At 30.2% G+C, this 16622-nt stretch overlaps 1 protein-coding gene across 1 annotated transcript in view; it reads right to left on the bottom strand.

Moving 5' to 3' along the window:
* Nucleotides 1-16622, bottom strand: part of LOC143195036 (suppressor of cytokine signaling 2) — a 333965-nt gene that overhangs the window by 273035 nt on the left and 44308 nt on the right. Inside the window, exon 2 of the mRNA XM_076401993.1 lies at nt 10807-10869. The gene's annotated coding sequence lies outside the window, so the exon portion shown is untranslated. The remainder of the gene's footprint in view (nt 1-10806; nt 10870-16622) is intronic.

Below are 16622 nucleotides of genomic sequence, written 5' to 3' on the forward strand. Positions count from 1 at the left end.
TAAAATTGCATCACTGCTGACTGGTCCCGTGCTGTTTTTTTGTTTAACCAACTCTTAGGCTAGGCGTTCTGCCATCTTGATGCTCGAAGTATCGAAATTAACCTTGGTTTTTTCATTGTCTGCAAGTAAGATCAGCTTCAAAACTAAAATCTTCATCTAATATCCTGATTTCACTTTCATTTACACAAATCAATGATTATAAATGGATATAAAAAATAATATTGTTAAGTAGTTTAAAATTATAATTTTTGCATGCATTTTGATTCAGTTTAAGAAAACATTAATTGATAAAAATCCGTACAATATAAATTAATCATAATATATTCCATGATTTTCTACAAATTTTTCCCATTATTCTAACGTGAGGCTTTGAGTATGTTACTCGCTATTTCTGGTCTTTTTGCTACAATACGTCGGTCAATTCATTCAATTAATACTTGACATATATAGTAACAGTTTTTTAAGTATCAACAGCTCACAACACACTATACCTTAGAGTTTTCACCATATGCAGAGGAAGACTTTATGGCCATGAATATAACACTTTCTTCCGAATATATAATTCTTCCTCCTTTTGGAGATTTCCCTTGTGATGTAAACATTTAGAAACAGTTAAATCATCTACTGCTAAGTTGTCCAAAAGTTTTTTAATGACAACTTGAGTTGAGTTTTTGTCGATTAAGTCTTGCAATTAATAGTTTTTCGACATCTTCTGATTCTTCTGGCCGTTCTCTGTCAATGACATTAAAATCACTACTTTTATATAGTTGAAATCAAAACCGGCCATTTATATATGACGGAGCAGCGAGAGGAGATGTTTTTAAAACAACAAAGATAATGAATATTATAAATTCATTTTTCAGCTTTACATGATTACCCTCCGTATACACTGAATAACTCTATAATACTAATTGCAAGTATTGATCTCACAGCTCTAATAACAAATGACTGTTAAAAGTCCTCAAGGACTCAAAAGAACAAGCAATGTGAAGAGGTAATCTATAGCCTAATTTAAATACTTACTCATTTATCAGGAAATAACCATACTATAAAAAAAATTAGGCCACATGAGATCCACTAACTGTATGGATCCTAAATCTGCTGAAACTTCATTTCCCCTATTCAGAGCAAGTTTCTTATCAGTATAATCTTCAATATCCCATAATTTAAACTACTACTGAAGTTTTTATTCATGCAATAATAAATAGTTGTTTTCGAAATACAGAATTAGTGGAATAATTATTGTTTTAATGAAAAGTATAAGTTTGTGTAAGTCAGCGTACAAAAATTATAAATGTGATATATGTACCTCGATGGTTGTTTCTGATATAATATGGAGCATATAAAATTTTCATTTTGGTCACATTGAGGAAACGAAACCATACTTGCGAACTATGTAGAGAAAAGAAACCAAGGACGCATTTGAAAATTAATGAATTCAAGAATGTTGCTTGGTTGCTTTGCGATTATAGAGAACGATTCTTTCAACAATTTTTGATACTGAGCTCAGAAGGCTAATTGAACAGTAGCTGAGCGATCCCATGTTTTAATTAAGATTAAAAGTCAAGTTAATTTTTTTTTGCGGAATATATTATATACACTAGTCACTTTGTTGATAGTTTGATCTAAAGAACACTTTATTATAATTAAAACTAATTTTTTTAATCAAACCTCCTGGGTGTTGTAAAACCTCGTATTAAAATCACATAAAATGTTATGTTATTATTCTTTGATATATATTTTGTTTCGGGTGATATATATTGAATTTGAAATTATAAATTAGTGTAGCGTAATGTAACAACCATAATTTGGTAATAAACCCAGAATTATTGCACATAAAACTGGTCATCAAACTAGCATTGAATTACGGGAAACTAAGGATAGAATTATTGTAGGAAAATTAATGACTTGGTCACATTTTTGTTTTGTTTAAACAACTAGTGTGTGTATATATTGCAATTCGTACTTTAATACTATATTTTTACTGAAATGAATTATTCGACCGAATGTATACACTATATTGCCGACCCTATTCCGTCTTAACTATTAATTTCAGAATTAACCAGACGTTCCGAATAAAGATGCTCTCCTCCTCTCCAGGCACAGATACTTGAGCTGTTGGTATTGTCATATCCTGCCCGATTTTCCATCACTCGACGTACATTGAATGGAAGCCTTCATAGTAGAAGCAGCCTCCCTTCATGGAATATCTTCAGATTGTGCTCTGCTGATGGCGGAATGAATAATATGAATTGAATTCAATATGAATCTATCATTGTTTATTTCTCTACGCCAGCTTGATTTCCTGCAGATAAGGTCCTCTGGTTCATTAGGAAAACACTAATTCACAGGGGCCAGTACCAACACCAGACCGCATCTAACATATAAATTACAAGTGATTGAAAAAAGAAGACAAGACTTTATTAAAATTGCCTGGGAGTAAATTTATTATAAATTCTGAAAAAAAGTGCTTCATTTGTTATATTTTAAAGTCTTCTTTTTACCAACGGGGGTTTATCTGGAATGGACCAACTGTCTTACGTGGGCTCCGAACCTTGGTCCTTGGTATTAAACCTACGTCTGGCCAATTACCAACTTAGAGACCATCCCAGAATACATCCGGTCATACCCAGCTTGGTTAGTGGCGTGACTGGGAAGAAAGACATTTACAATTACACAAGCATAAAGTACATTCATGCCCCAACAGGATTCGAACTCGCGACTATCGCAACAGTAGGAGACCATCCTGTCGCTTTATTCACTGCACCAACCAATTCACTGCCAGTTATAAATGCGTAGAATGATAAGAATATGAAGAAAAATGATACCGGCTGAGAACAGCTAGCAGGTTTTCTACCGAATCGCAGTTCTGTAAATAAGATTTTCACACTTAAGTTTCACAGTAAGATTATGGAGAAACTTATTATGTGCGAATGTTGTTTTCATTGATTTTCGTTTTATTTTCTATATACACTGTGTATACTATATAACTAATTACACTGATACACTTTGAGTAGCATTATAAGCTTAATATTTTCTTCTAAAAATATATGATAGTTCCCCGATCGAATGCGAACTAATTTATAGAATTAATTTGCGATGCAAGCCTTTTTTCAAAATAGTGGTTGACGTAATTATGGACAATGCTATAAACTTCTTAAATGATCTGATGTTTGCTGATAATAGCTACATATGAAGTATGCAATCTACATGTTAGAATCAGGATTATAGTTGTTAGAACCCAAAGAATAAGTCAAGGGCGTTAATTTTTTGAAAACGTTGTTAAGGATGTCGGAGAGATAAATGAGTAAATTTGCTAATTGTGTTCTATTGTTTTGTTGACGGTATTTTGGGTGTCTCCGGCATATTGACGGCCAGTGTCCACACACATCATATTTTGTTACCACTACCTGGTAATATCTGTTGTATAAGATCATTAAGTATATGAAACATTAATGTCTTAAAAATTATGCCATACTCTGTCAAAGAAATTAGTAAGTACTTCGTCTATAAATTGCGCAGCTGATGGGTTGATCAGTGGTTGTATTAAAATCAAAACTGCTCGTCGTGGATGATGTTTCTAATTTTCGCAGATTTAATGAGAGGGTAGTTAATTATTCTTCTAACAATTTTTGATAATAAGCTCAGAAGGCTGATCGGTTGGTAATTGAAGGGTATTGCTCTATCTTCATTTGCTATTTCATGACTATTTTCTCCATACCTATGGTAAAGGGTTTGAAGTTATCTACTAGTTGCTTTACTTCAGTCCGGTGCTCCCCAAAAATTCTATTAGTAAAATTGTACGTAAATTAATTATCGCATTAGTAAAATCTTTACTAAAATAGTTTGACATCGGTAAGTTTAAAGAAGGTCAAATGCAATGTTAAATTTAATTGCTGTGTGAGTAATTTTTGTTGAATAAAAGGTAAACGTATTCCTAATAGACATTTGTGGTGATATCGATACTTTGGATGATTTTGAATGATGAACAAGGAACCTTTAAAAAGAAATGGAAATGAAGAAATAATGAGTGATATCTGAAAAATGTGTTGGTATCAGATGCTAGAACGGACTTAATGAAGATTATCCACAAATATCAACAGCAGCTATTTTGTTGAAAAATAGATGCTATCACAGGAGGTCAAGTATGAATTTATGGTAATAATGGATTGACGATTATATAATGTAGTCCAACTCCTAAAAGACCTTGTTCAAATCTATAACATTATAAATTCTCACGAGATTTCTACAAAATGAGACGTTTAAAAATGCAAGTGCAGGTTATAACTGAGTGTAGCAGTTCAATTCAACAGTATTAAGTAATAAATTAATGTAGTGAACGACAGTATTAATTTAGTTTAACTTAAATAATCCTCTTAAAGTGGTGAATTTTATATCTCATGAACAAATAACGCAACTTATAAAACAATGCGTAAGAAAGTTATATTTTTGAATGAAATATTAAAACTTTCGTAATCAAAATTCCTCATAAAACACATAATCGTTTAAATGCAAGCAAAATAGTTCATCCTAGCTTTCTAAACCATCCATAATTAGAGAAAATAAAAATAAATACATATATATTGCAAAATCAAACACCTTTCATTAAATATTCATTGCTGAAATATTGTATGATATTAAATAAAATGATAAATGATTAATAAAAATGATAAAGAGCTTATAATAGTTTTCAGTGTAAATTTATCACAACTGCTATGGTTGGTCAAATGGTTTATGTTAGACTTTGAATCGTAATTAAAATTAACAATATCATCGCGTACTCAGATCGTGTATGGTATTATGATTAATGTATATTAATAAGTATGCAAATAGTTAATCTCAATTACAAATATTATGTATTATTATTTATATTGGTAATAGAACAATAAAAATAGATATTGGTATTGGTACCGTTATTGGTACACATAAGCAAACATATAAGAAAAAACTCAGTAAACCATGGTTGGAATACAATTTTCTCTATATATTAATTGACTTAGGGAAAACTTTGCCCCCCCCTTTTGAGGAAAACATTAGCATAAAAATTAGCACGTTTACAGCTTATACGAATGAAGAATTTAGATTTACAGATTTTACCCTTTTTTTGTCATATGACCTTAGTAATCAGTAAATTCGAATAAAATGAAATGCCCCTAAATCAAGCAGCTAGAAACAGCTGTCCGACCAGTGATACAAAACGTATAAACAATTATTTAGGCTCTATTTTCATTAGACTTAACCGATGCGCTACCAGCTCCAACTCTTATACGGTATTGTGCCGTAATATGTAGGCAGAGCACTTTTAAATCTGAAGACATATTGAAGATATATTGTGTTTTAACATTATCAGATAATTTGATTAATTCTAAGCAGTGTTGTTTTAAAATTTGGATTAACTTTTGGTTATTCTCGTATTGCTGAAACTATTAAAGATATACGGTAAGTTTGGATAAAAAAATGAATAAGATATTCAGGTGTGAAAGAAAAACACATGCGACATAATCGAAAATTTAATCATAGAATAACAAAAACCGTCTATCCTCTTTGTTTACAAGGTTTGGTTATTTTAAGAAATTCAATTAATTTGATACCTGGCTATCACAGAACAGCCAAGAAAAATTGTCCTTGCTTAAAGAACTCATAGTAACTTATATAATTTTGTAGACATAGCATATAATTGTATTAGAGGTAATTGGAAAAGGTATTAAAATTTTTCTATTAATTTTATTTCATTTCCATTTCAGGTTTCATTAGTAAATGCATTTCATAATAAAGCACTAACCGAATATTAGGTAATAAATACATACATTTCTGCAAGAATTAAAATAAATGTTAAAATAGCTTCCTACAATTTTTTATGTGCTGGTGAGTTGTTGGCTCTCATCTGGGAACAAGATAAAGTAGAAAACAGTAAAACAAAAACCATAGAAGGCAATTTAAAAATGCTACCTATAGGGATGAGAATTCAGAATATTATATAAAATAATAGCTTGTTAGAAGAATGCAAAAATAAGCAAAGAATAATGGAATTTTAGCTAAACATGTTTCTAACAATTAATTATATATTAACAATATATATATTATTATTATATAGTACCGATGTGATATTTTATTCTTTAATCCTCTAATCAATTATTTTAATAATTTACATTATAAGAGTTTTGAAAATAGTTTATTCCCTAAGTATATACGATGCTCTAATTAATATATTTTCAATAAATATATAAATTAATAAAATGAAATATGTAACTATAGTCAAATCAAAGTTTTTTTAGTAATGCGTAATGGATATTTGTGACGTCGAAATATTACAATGTTGCCGCATCAACTTTGAGTTTTAGTTCCGTTTGGCTTTGACATACAAGAAAATTCTAATCAAAATAAAATAATTGAACAAAAATGTTATGAAATATAGTTTATTTTAACATTATAGTATATCTAATATATATATTATCGAAGAACTTAAAACTACAATTAAGAGCACAGGTATAATAGTTTGTAGGTTAGATTTGTTTTGTTTACATTTAACTCCTTTCTGATACTGCTACATAAAAATCCATCTAATCCACCTAATTAAAAATTATATATCTGAGAAACTTATTTTACTTTCATTCAAGAGCATATTTTCCTTTTTACATTTAGTTCTTGTTTTCTTCAATGGTGTGTTTACTTGTCAAGTCATCTTGGTATCACTGTATATTTTATTTCTTTTGCTACTATCTGTGTACACGATTCTTCATAAAATTAATCACTGAATTCTGTCTAATCCATTTACGATATATACAAAACAGTTAGTATTCATTCTCTCCTCATACGTTTTAACCTAATGGTCATGTTTAATTTTGAACAATTATTATCATATCTGTGCACACAAATCTTTCACACCTTACAAAACCATTTTCTAAAGTTATATTCAATTAATTATGTGCATACTTTTAGTTATTTCCACTCTCATCACTCTGTCTCGGGAATTTCCAGCATTATCACATATCCTGAAAGTTTCCTTCAGACATTTTCACACTCATTGTCCAAGTCAATCAGTAAACTGTTAATTTCTAATATGTCTAAAACATGTTCACAATTCCACAATTACTTCCTCGTTATGTCTTATCGAGTCCATACAAATCGAAGGTGTTATGGTTGACAATGCTTCCTTCCATATCCAAACAGTTTTTGATGCAATATCCTTCTCGACCAGCAATATATCTGCAATTAATTATTAGCAAATATAACGACCAACAAAATCTAAACGAATGCTACAGTAACATATACCTTTTTCCATCAATTTTTGTTGTTTTTACACTTGTTTTGTTACTGTCTTGCCAAGAGTGCCACAATGAACTATTTTTAAATATTCAAATAAGTTTCATCAATATACACAAATTCAAATAGTTTATATTTCTTGGGCTAATTTTATACATTTAAAAATTTATTTTTTTAAGGTAATATTGGGAAGTTCTATTAAACTCCTCCGAGGGTTATCTTTACGCCATTCAAAACCCTATGCCCTGTAAGAGTGTATGAAAGGATGTCTTACGTCCCTCAAAAAGCTGCATATCCCTAATTATTTTATGTATAATTTTTAGACAGACAATTTTCTCTAAAATAATTTTATTAAATTATGTTTATATCTATAAAATAGTTTGTGTACTTATACTGTACTGTTCTTTAATTTCTTATATTTGGTCTCGAATAGAGCCAATATCAAGATGGTCAAGATTCGTCACCCACTATGTATGTAGACGGGTTTTCTTGGATGAATTCAACGTATTATTCTTCATTTTGTAAGCGGTGTTATTCACAGTACCCACACTAATATTTAGCCCGGCAGCAACGCGTTAAAAAACATTTTCAATAAAATTGTAGGATTTATATTACTTAATATCATCAATAAATACCTCTCTAAAGGCAAAAGGGGGACTCCATTATCTCGTTCCATTTCGAAGTAACCTATTCAAGCCGCAATCAATTTGTGATCCTGAATATCTATTGTTTTCGGCATTTTCAAACAAAGTAATATAATATATTACGCAGCGACTTAAATTATCAAAATAATCAAAGGGGTAAAACAACGTTTGCCGGTTTATAACCTGTAGTAATTATAACTAATATTTTGAATAATTTAGCGTACATCTGACAACCGACCGACGTGAAAAATTCTTGAAAGCTATAGCGATGAGAGGTTTTGACTCTTACCTATAAATTATTGTGGCTGTATAATTAACTGTAGTTTTCAGATATACTATAATATTAAAATAGATTATATTTGATAACATTTTTTGTTCAATTATTTTATTTAAATTAGAATTTTTTTGTATGTCAAATCCAAACTGAACTAAAACTCAGAGTTGATGCTGCAATATTGTAATGTTTGGACGTCACAAATATCCACGACGCATTACTAAAAAAACTTTGAATAGGCTATACTTTATATACTCCATTTTACTCTTTTAACGTTTAGCAATTGTTCATCAACCATTAAGTTAATATATTTAATGGTTATAATCCTTCCTTTAATATAACTTTCCAAATTGTGAAGAAATGTTCCTGTTTACTTTCTTAATGTGTTAATATATTTTAATAAACAAACCTATAATACTTTAAATAATATTATATGTCATACATATTTCTGTTAAACAAGTTTTAGTCTTTAGTATATTGTGAGAGATACATGATTAACTTAATAAATTAGGATTGCATTTCGACCACTCAGCGATCACTAGTAAATATTAAAATTTCAAGAAACATATTGACTTACACCAATTATAGCCATCATTAGGTGTAATCGTTAAAACTAATATTATGCAAATACCAAGATAACGAGTAAAAACGATCACTATTCCACGACAGGAACAGCTGGTGTAATTTTATTAGTGCCCACAAAAATAAAATATGATATTGTTGGATAATTATGACCTATAGTGTATAAAATATCACATAACAAAAGAATCTGTGCATACATAAAAAAAGTGCACAAAAAAGGCCGTCGTCTCCAGAACCCGGGCGCTTCCCAGAAAGCACAAAGGCAGAATTTACGACTAATCTGCCTTTATTCTTTTTAAAAACCGAACCATGAGACTGGACCCGGTGCGTTCGCAGAAGTCGCTCGTGAAAACGAAAACTAAACCCTCTTCAAATTCGTTCTACGAAGGCTGTAACTGGCGTATAACCGGGTACCGCCTCAGTTTGAGTAACCGGTCCGAATGACGGTCAACACCACGCACACATACTGCTGCAGAAATATTCACACACAAAGATATATTCACACACGTAACTGTGCATTATCTAATTTGAGTTTTACCCTATTTTTGATTTTTATCGTCATCGGTTTTATCTATTAATATAACTCATATTTATTATGTAATACATTATGTAATAAAATTTATAATGTGACATTTTCAATAAACCAAAAAGTATAGTTTAACAACCAGACAATGAAAAATTATATATAATAATGCTAATTCCTTCGGTATAATTACTTCTTCTATTCTTCTTCTTCTACTTCGGTATAACTATTCCAAATATCACTACAAACACCCGACAAAACTTTAACACACTAGAAAATTTTCATTTCATTACTTTTTTAACTATTAATAACAATAAATGTTTAGCTTTTAAGATTAATATTTTAAATTTTTATTTCGGTGATGGGTACATCCTTCTCGTAATTATCACATCAGTAATCAGTCTCTTCCGTAGCATTTCATATAGATTTTTAACATAATCTTGATGTACTTTTTTCCACTCATTTTGGATAGCACTTTTTAGTTTTTAAATTGTACGTGCTAACCTACTTTTATAGCAGCTCAATACATCTCAAATAAATACGTAACAAGTGTTACTATTATAATTTACAAAAAGATCAGATTATTTTAAGTCACGGGCAGTTGAATGGAGGAAGGGTTATGTGTTGGGCTGCTATAGGTTTTTAGAGAAAGACGGAAATAAAATTCATTTTTGAGAAAAATAATAGTATAGCTTATATTAAATTAACTACTATGTTCAATATTTACAATATTCAACTATGAAAAATGGAGGAGGATGTACCCATTACTGAAATAAAAATTAAAAATAATCAATTTTCCCATCTGTATAACACTTAATTTAATTGTCATTAACACTTACTTTTGATTATTGTATATTATATTATAGACAATAAATCGTTATGGAGAAAAAGGAAATGTTTATTCAAAAGACCAATTCAAATTTACAAACATTGAATTAAAGGGCTCGTGATACTCTTACCCTCCGAAAGGCAACAAGTCTCGAAGGTATAACCATTCGACAACTTCAAAACCTTCAGAAACTTCATAAACTGCTTCATCTAGTTAAATTTAATGTAGATTAAAATGTCTACTTCCTACTTTTAAGGTGGAAAAAGGGGCGTTTACACGCATTAAGCCCTTCTTAATAGCCTTTGAATAGTCGTGTTGTCCAGAAATTAACAAACGCCTTTGACCCATCTTTTAGGTATCTTACTACAATCACGATTCCAACCGGTGAATTGTATATTGCAAGCCGGAACAACAAAAGAAGAAGTGTTGAGTTTTACAACAGCAACTTTACGAAAATTTAAATCGTCAATCGTACATTCAAAAAGAGATAATTCATCATCCTGTCCATCTTAGTTACTATAGTATTAATAACGTTATTATTGTGTAACAACATACCAGAAGTTGAGGTATGTGGAAGAATAGTTCGCTAAGCTGAGATAATTCCGTATGATGTTCTTGTTAAGAAATTGGAAAATTTCGAGACCATATCAATCTATTAGTAAAATTATTAATACTTATAAAACCTACATACCGTTCTTTGATCCTCCCATTCGTGAAGAAAGCCTAATGTTGACACGTGAAGATGTGGTACACCCTGCAAGAAAAGAAAAGTGAGTCATGCAGAAAATTATACGCAGAATAATTATATATAAGTAAGAAATATTACAAAAATATTTTACTTGGACCGAGGAGTTATTGACTGAAATTTTGCCTCAAATACTTTGGTCCTTTTATTTGTTGATATCAAAAGGGCAAAATTGGAACAGATTGACAATAATGACAAATTTTTGACAATTGTTTGGATAGGTATATAAAAGGAGATAAAGCAATAATATTGGAAACATAATTTTTGCATGTTATACGTGAATTTATTCTGTGCTTTGAGATAGCGTATTACTGAAATGCTGCTTGTAGTACCAGTAGAACAATTATACCGACCAACATCATACTCCTTAGCATCAATGTGAGCTTTGCAGCCGTTTGTAAAGCTTTTCCTGGCAATATTTTCCACAAGTTATTATCGTAGATGATCTACTTTCGTCGTACATAAACACTTGCGTTTTAAAAGTGGTTCGATTTCGTTATGTTTTAGCGATTACAAGTAAAAGCTCGAATTGAATAGACAGTTTCGTAACAAATTCAAAGAGCCTTTTGAAAATGATCCAAAATTGCTTTATGATTGACGTTTAACTCCTTATAAAATATCTACCTCGATATTTCAACGAATTTGATAGATTTCTTCAACGATGGCCGTCTAGGTTGAGATTTATACGTAACATCGTAAATTCTGGAACTCAAAACGCAAAATTAGTATAAATATCACAATCAATGTGTCTTCATTACTTTTTTCTTGATCCGAATCCGAAACCAAGAAAAAAAACAAATTTTAATTCAGATGACCTTCTGACAAATGGGCGAAAGATTGGAAAATTCAACTTAATAGCTCTAAATCTGTCCACGTTAATTTTTCATTGCGGCGAAATAATAAAAACTTAATTACATCATTTAATGGATTCGCGATTCCTCAAGCAGAATCAGCTAAGTACCTCGGAAACCATCTTGATGGTGGATTAAATTGGAAACATCATGTTAAACAAAAGGCAAAACACATTAGAATCAAAATAAAACAACTATACTGATTAGTCAGAAGATGCTCTCGACTTGATCTAAAATCAAAGAGAGTGATCTATCAGACAATCATAAAGCCAATTTGGAACTATGGGGTGCAAATATGGGGTTGCACTAAACATTCAAATCAACTAGTCATACAACGCTGTCACAACAAAGTTCTTCGATTGATTACCAATGCCTATCGCTATGTAACCAACGAAGAACTGCACGATGACTTGGAAACAGGTGGATTTGTGAAGTTATCCAAGATTTCGCCTTAAAACACGAAACAAGGTTACTAAATCATGCTAACGTGGAAGCAATACAACTACTGGACAACGTGTAGGATATCAGAAGATTGATGAGAACCCAACCATACGAACTTATATAACGTGTATACCTTTAGTGTAAACTATAGCTTAAGTTATTATAAATTTATAATTGAGGAATACATATTGATGTATTTATCTAGCACTCATCTTGCTTGTGAATTAATCCAAGTATAAATGAAATGTAGTAACAAATTAATTTATAATTAAGATTGTAGTAAGTATATCTAATGAAGATATTATCAAAAAGAAAGATTTCGATCGATTGTAAACAGGAATTTATTAAACCGCAGTTTTCTGAATATTTTTGTCTAAAAATATTGCCGGAAACGTCGAGATGAATCAATGTATATATAACTCTGTTAGTCACTGAGAATAAGACGAATGACGACGTCATCTTTGCCAATTGGAAACGGGTTACTGACGTAAAATGTGTATACGAAACAATCGTTTACGTTGACTTACTAGAATCTGTTTTTAAAAAATGGGACATTACGACATAATACTAAATTAAGATTGCTTACAACACGTAGTGTCTATATCGCTTGAATGACTAAAATACTCAAGATATACGGATTTAAGGATACGAATAATGATCGGTACATTTCCGTAGTTTGATAAGCAAACGGAAATAGAGACTAAACGCAACGGTACATATAAAAGCGCCACCTCTTCATGGACGAGTCGCTTCCTGTCGTGTACATCAGTTCGTGTTTGAAGAAACCGGAAACAGGGGCACTGTCATTATTTCGGCCAACGACCTGATCATATCGGCTCCTTTTTCCTATTCAAACGGTCTAGTAGTACAAACAATAGAACATCAGACAAAAAAAACAGACATATTAAAATGAAATTACTATTAAACTCTTTCTACATGCAATGTGGAGAATACATGAAATTTAGAAAAAATATTATTGTTTTTCTGACGGTTGCGTTTTCCCACAACTGAATTGGAATTAATTAAAAGTTCGAAGATAGGATAATGGAAAATCTAAAAACGTACAACGATGTCGCATATTCTGACTTACCTATTATTCTGTTAATTTATTCATATATCATATATAAATTATTTCATTTAAAGTAACTAAAGCTACATAAAGGTTCAGGTTAATATATATAATTTTATTTTAATTTTGTAGGACCAACACCATATCATGCCTTTCACAAGAAGCTTACCAGATTCTCTCAAGTAAGTACCACTGTAAGCCCTGGAGGGTGTTTTTTAATTTCTGAACACGATAAATCGAGAAACTTATATTGTAGTAAATTGTGCAACATGTTATTACGGGAGCACTGTGAGAATGTATGAAATCAAGCTATTGTTGATACCGAAAGTACCTTTTATGATATTATCACTTCTAAACTTAGAGACTAAAAGCACCCCTGTTTCTGTTTCTGACATATCATAGGAGAGTCAGAATCATACTGTGTGTATGGGCTTTTTATCATCTTAGAATATGGCAGTGCTTGGCACAAATATGCTAGATAGTCATAGAAGAAACTTCATCATTTCAACCAGAGATGTGAATGACTGGATCAGATGAATACCACGATATTGCCGCCTGAATGATAACAGAACTTCCCCTATGCTTCTTTTGGAGTTATCCAGACATAAACCCGACCATTTGTAGAAAAAAATATTCCATTCCAAGTGTCCAGGTATTATGGTCGTTGCATCACTTCTTTGGTAGCTTAATCCACTTGCAATTATACTCTCATTTTGCCGTGGTGGTTTTATGTTGTCTGGCCACAATTATTTTTAATATTCGTCGGTGTCAATGATGTTTTACTATGTTTTATGCATGCTGTCATTACCGTGAATACTATTGCTTGTAAAATAATAAACAACACTTTAAAGGTCACTCATTTCATCAATTGCTTGTGTTAACCGCTGCAGAACAAAGCGTATAACACACTGAAATATAACCTACAAACTTTGGGATGAACACTGTATTGCTGTATGTATTGCTACATATGCGTCGCATTGCTTATACGGAAGCAGTGTTGTCAACAAAAAACAAGATGTTTTATATTGCATAGTGTTTATATTATTTTGTGTAACCCATGTATATTGGAGACACATACATATACAACAGCCCAATGCTAATTTTATTAGGTATTACTAATATATATCTATCATAGTAAATACAAAAGGCAAGTAATGCAAATCTTATATATCTCTGCTATCAAGGATATTCAATTAGTTTGGAGTCTCAGACTTAGGGAAGTTTAACTTTTGTTAATTAACATCTACATGACTGGCAGATCTCCAATTTCGAAACAACAATTTTAACTCCAACACATTCAAACTTGAAAACTGAGAATCGATATGTCGCAATCATATTTTAGTTGTGATTTACACGGGTAAGAACAAAAGCTTTCGATGTGTCTCGATACTGCTAATTTCATAATTTTTATTAAATTGAGCTAACTAATTAAATGAATTTTGAACAAAATCAAAAGAAAACATTATTTTTCTGAATAACAAAGATGATAAGTTGATGAAATAGACAGGTCGAAATTATAGATATTCTTTATGCAACTAAAATGTATAGTAATAACAAATAAACAATTATTATTTAGTATTGTATAATTTTAATTTTCAGGGTATTAAAACCATATGGCTCTCGTAATGGAAATAATGATAATAAGGATTTACTATACTAAGAATAAGTAAGGTAAAATGTGTACATCTCTGATATCAAGGGTATTATTAATATATAAATAAGTTTAAAATATTTAAAATATAATAAAACGTATCCAGTTATATTTATAATTTTCGAGATTCAAAACAAAACTATTATAACGCGTTTTTTTATATTAATACGTAATTTCAAAAGTATTGTTGATAGCAGGAAAATTAATACCTCATAAAATAAATTATGGCATAGTCAATTTATTTTCATTTATCAGAAAATTCTGGCGATGGCGTGGCTAAAATTTATTGAAAAAACAATCAAGTATATTCGTAAATTCTTAAATTTGAACTAAGATTAATAAAATGTGTGACATTGTACCTCGACTTATTCCGGAAATGTATATACAATGTCATAATGAAATTATTACAATGCAATATTGATGCAATGATACAATATTTTAAATCATATACAAATTCTAAAATATCTCAAAAATGTTGTTTATAGATTTTTATAATATATGAAAAACAGTGAAAAAGAATTAAATTATTACTTACACCGCACTTGAAATTCTAATATTATAATATAAATTAAATATTTATTGGTAATTGCTAAGTCACGTATCTTTATGATGTACGATGTACCTTTCAATATGTTTCAACATGAATAGAGCTGTACAAATTTAAAAATATTTTTCAACTATGCAATAAAGAATAAAAAAACTTAGGTAAGGTTGACATTCTAAACTATTAATAGGGAATATTAATATACGGAACTGAATATTAATTAAGTCATCTAATTTTGGCGAATGCTAATTAGCGCACACATTTTAAATTCATTTATAACTGAAATAATTAGTTTTAAAAATTAGGTAATCATTTCAAACGTGTTGTAGGTTTTTTTGTTTTATTAATTTTATTAATGAATATATTAATTTTTCGTAGAAAGGAACTAGTAGTAGAAGTAGTAGTAGTAGTAGTAGTAGGAATTTGAAAGAATTATCAAACTTTTTTTGTTATATTTTAGGGTCTCCTTTTTACCAGCTAGGGTTTATCTGGAGTACTGTTTAAAGTAGGCTAGGGATGCTGAAAAATTACCGATATTTTCGGCCGATATTTTTATGATTGATATATATTGACATTTTTGTAAGCCGATATTTTTGGATATCTTTAAAAAAATTATTGTATTTCTTGAACATTATAAAAACTAGGTATAATTTAAAGCTTTATTCGTTTCATTCAAAATATCAATATATTAAAAAAATATTAATATTTTTCCGATATATCGATATTTTTTAAAAAATATCGAAAACTATATATGGATATTATTTATCCTTCTGTCTTGTTGAGAAACTTTTAATTTCCTATATGACACGTGGAATCCGAAGGCCTCCGTGTAAGTAAATATTCATATAATATCTGCGTTCGTCCACAATACTTCTCAGGATTCTGTTCTGAAATACTGTTTTGTTGATATTCATTTTCGCAGAACGTATCCGTAACTAAATTCCATAGATCCATATAGGTTTTAGTAATTGTTTATATAGCAGCAACTTATTATATACGGATAACTTTATTTTCAAACAAAAAAATTTCAAAAAAACAATATTTTTGTATTCTAATTCGAGTTCTTCTATCTCTGAGATTCATCCCAAGGTACTTAACGCTTTTGCTGTATTAATAGGATTATGGATTTATTGATATATATCTATTAATGGATATAGTCACACTTATTCTTATATGTTGTTATTTAATATGAACTAATTTACATTC

Source organism: Rhynchophorus ferrugineus, unplaced genomic scaffold, assembly GCF_030347505.1.
Source record: "Rhynchophorus ferrugineus isolate W39M unplaced genomic scaffold, kcgeb_rfMv2 rfM1, whole genome shotgun sequence".
In the NCBI taxonomy this organism is placed as follows: domain Eukaryota; kingdom Metazoa; phylum Arthropoda; class Insecta; order Coleoptera; family Curculionidae; genus Rhynchophorus; species Rhynchophorus ferrugineus.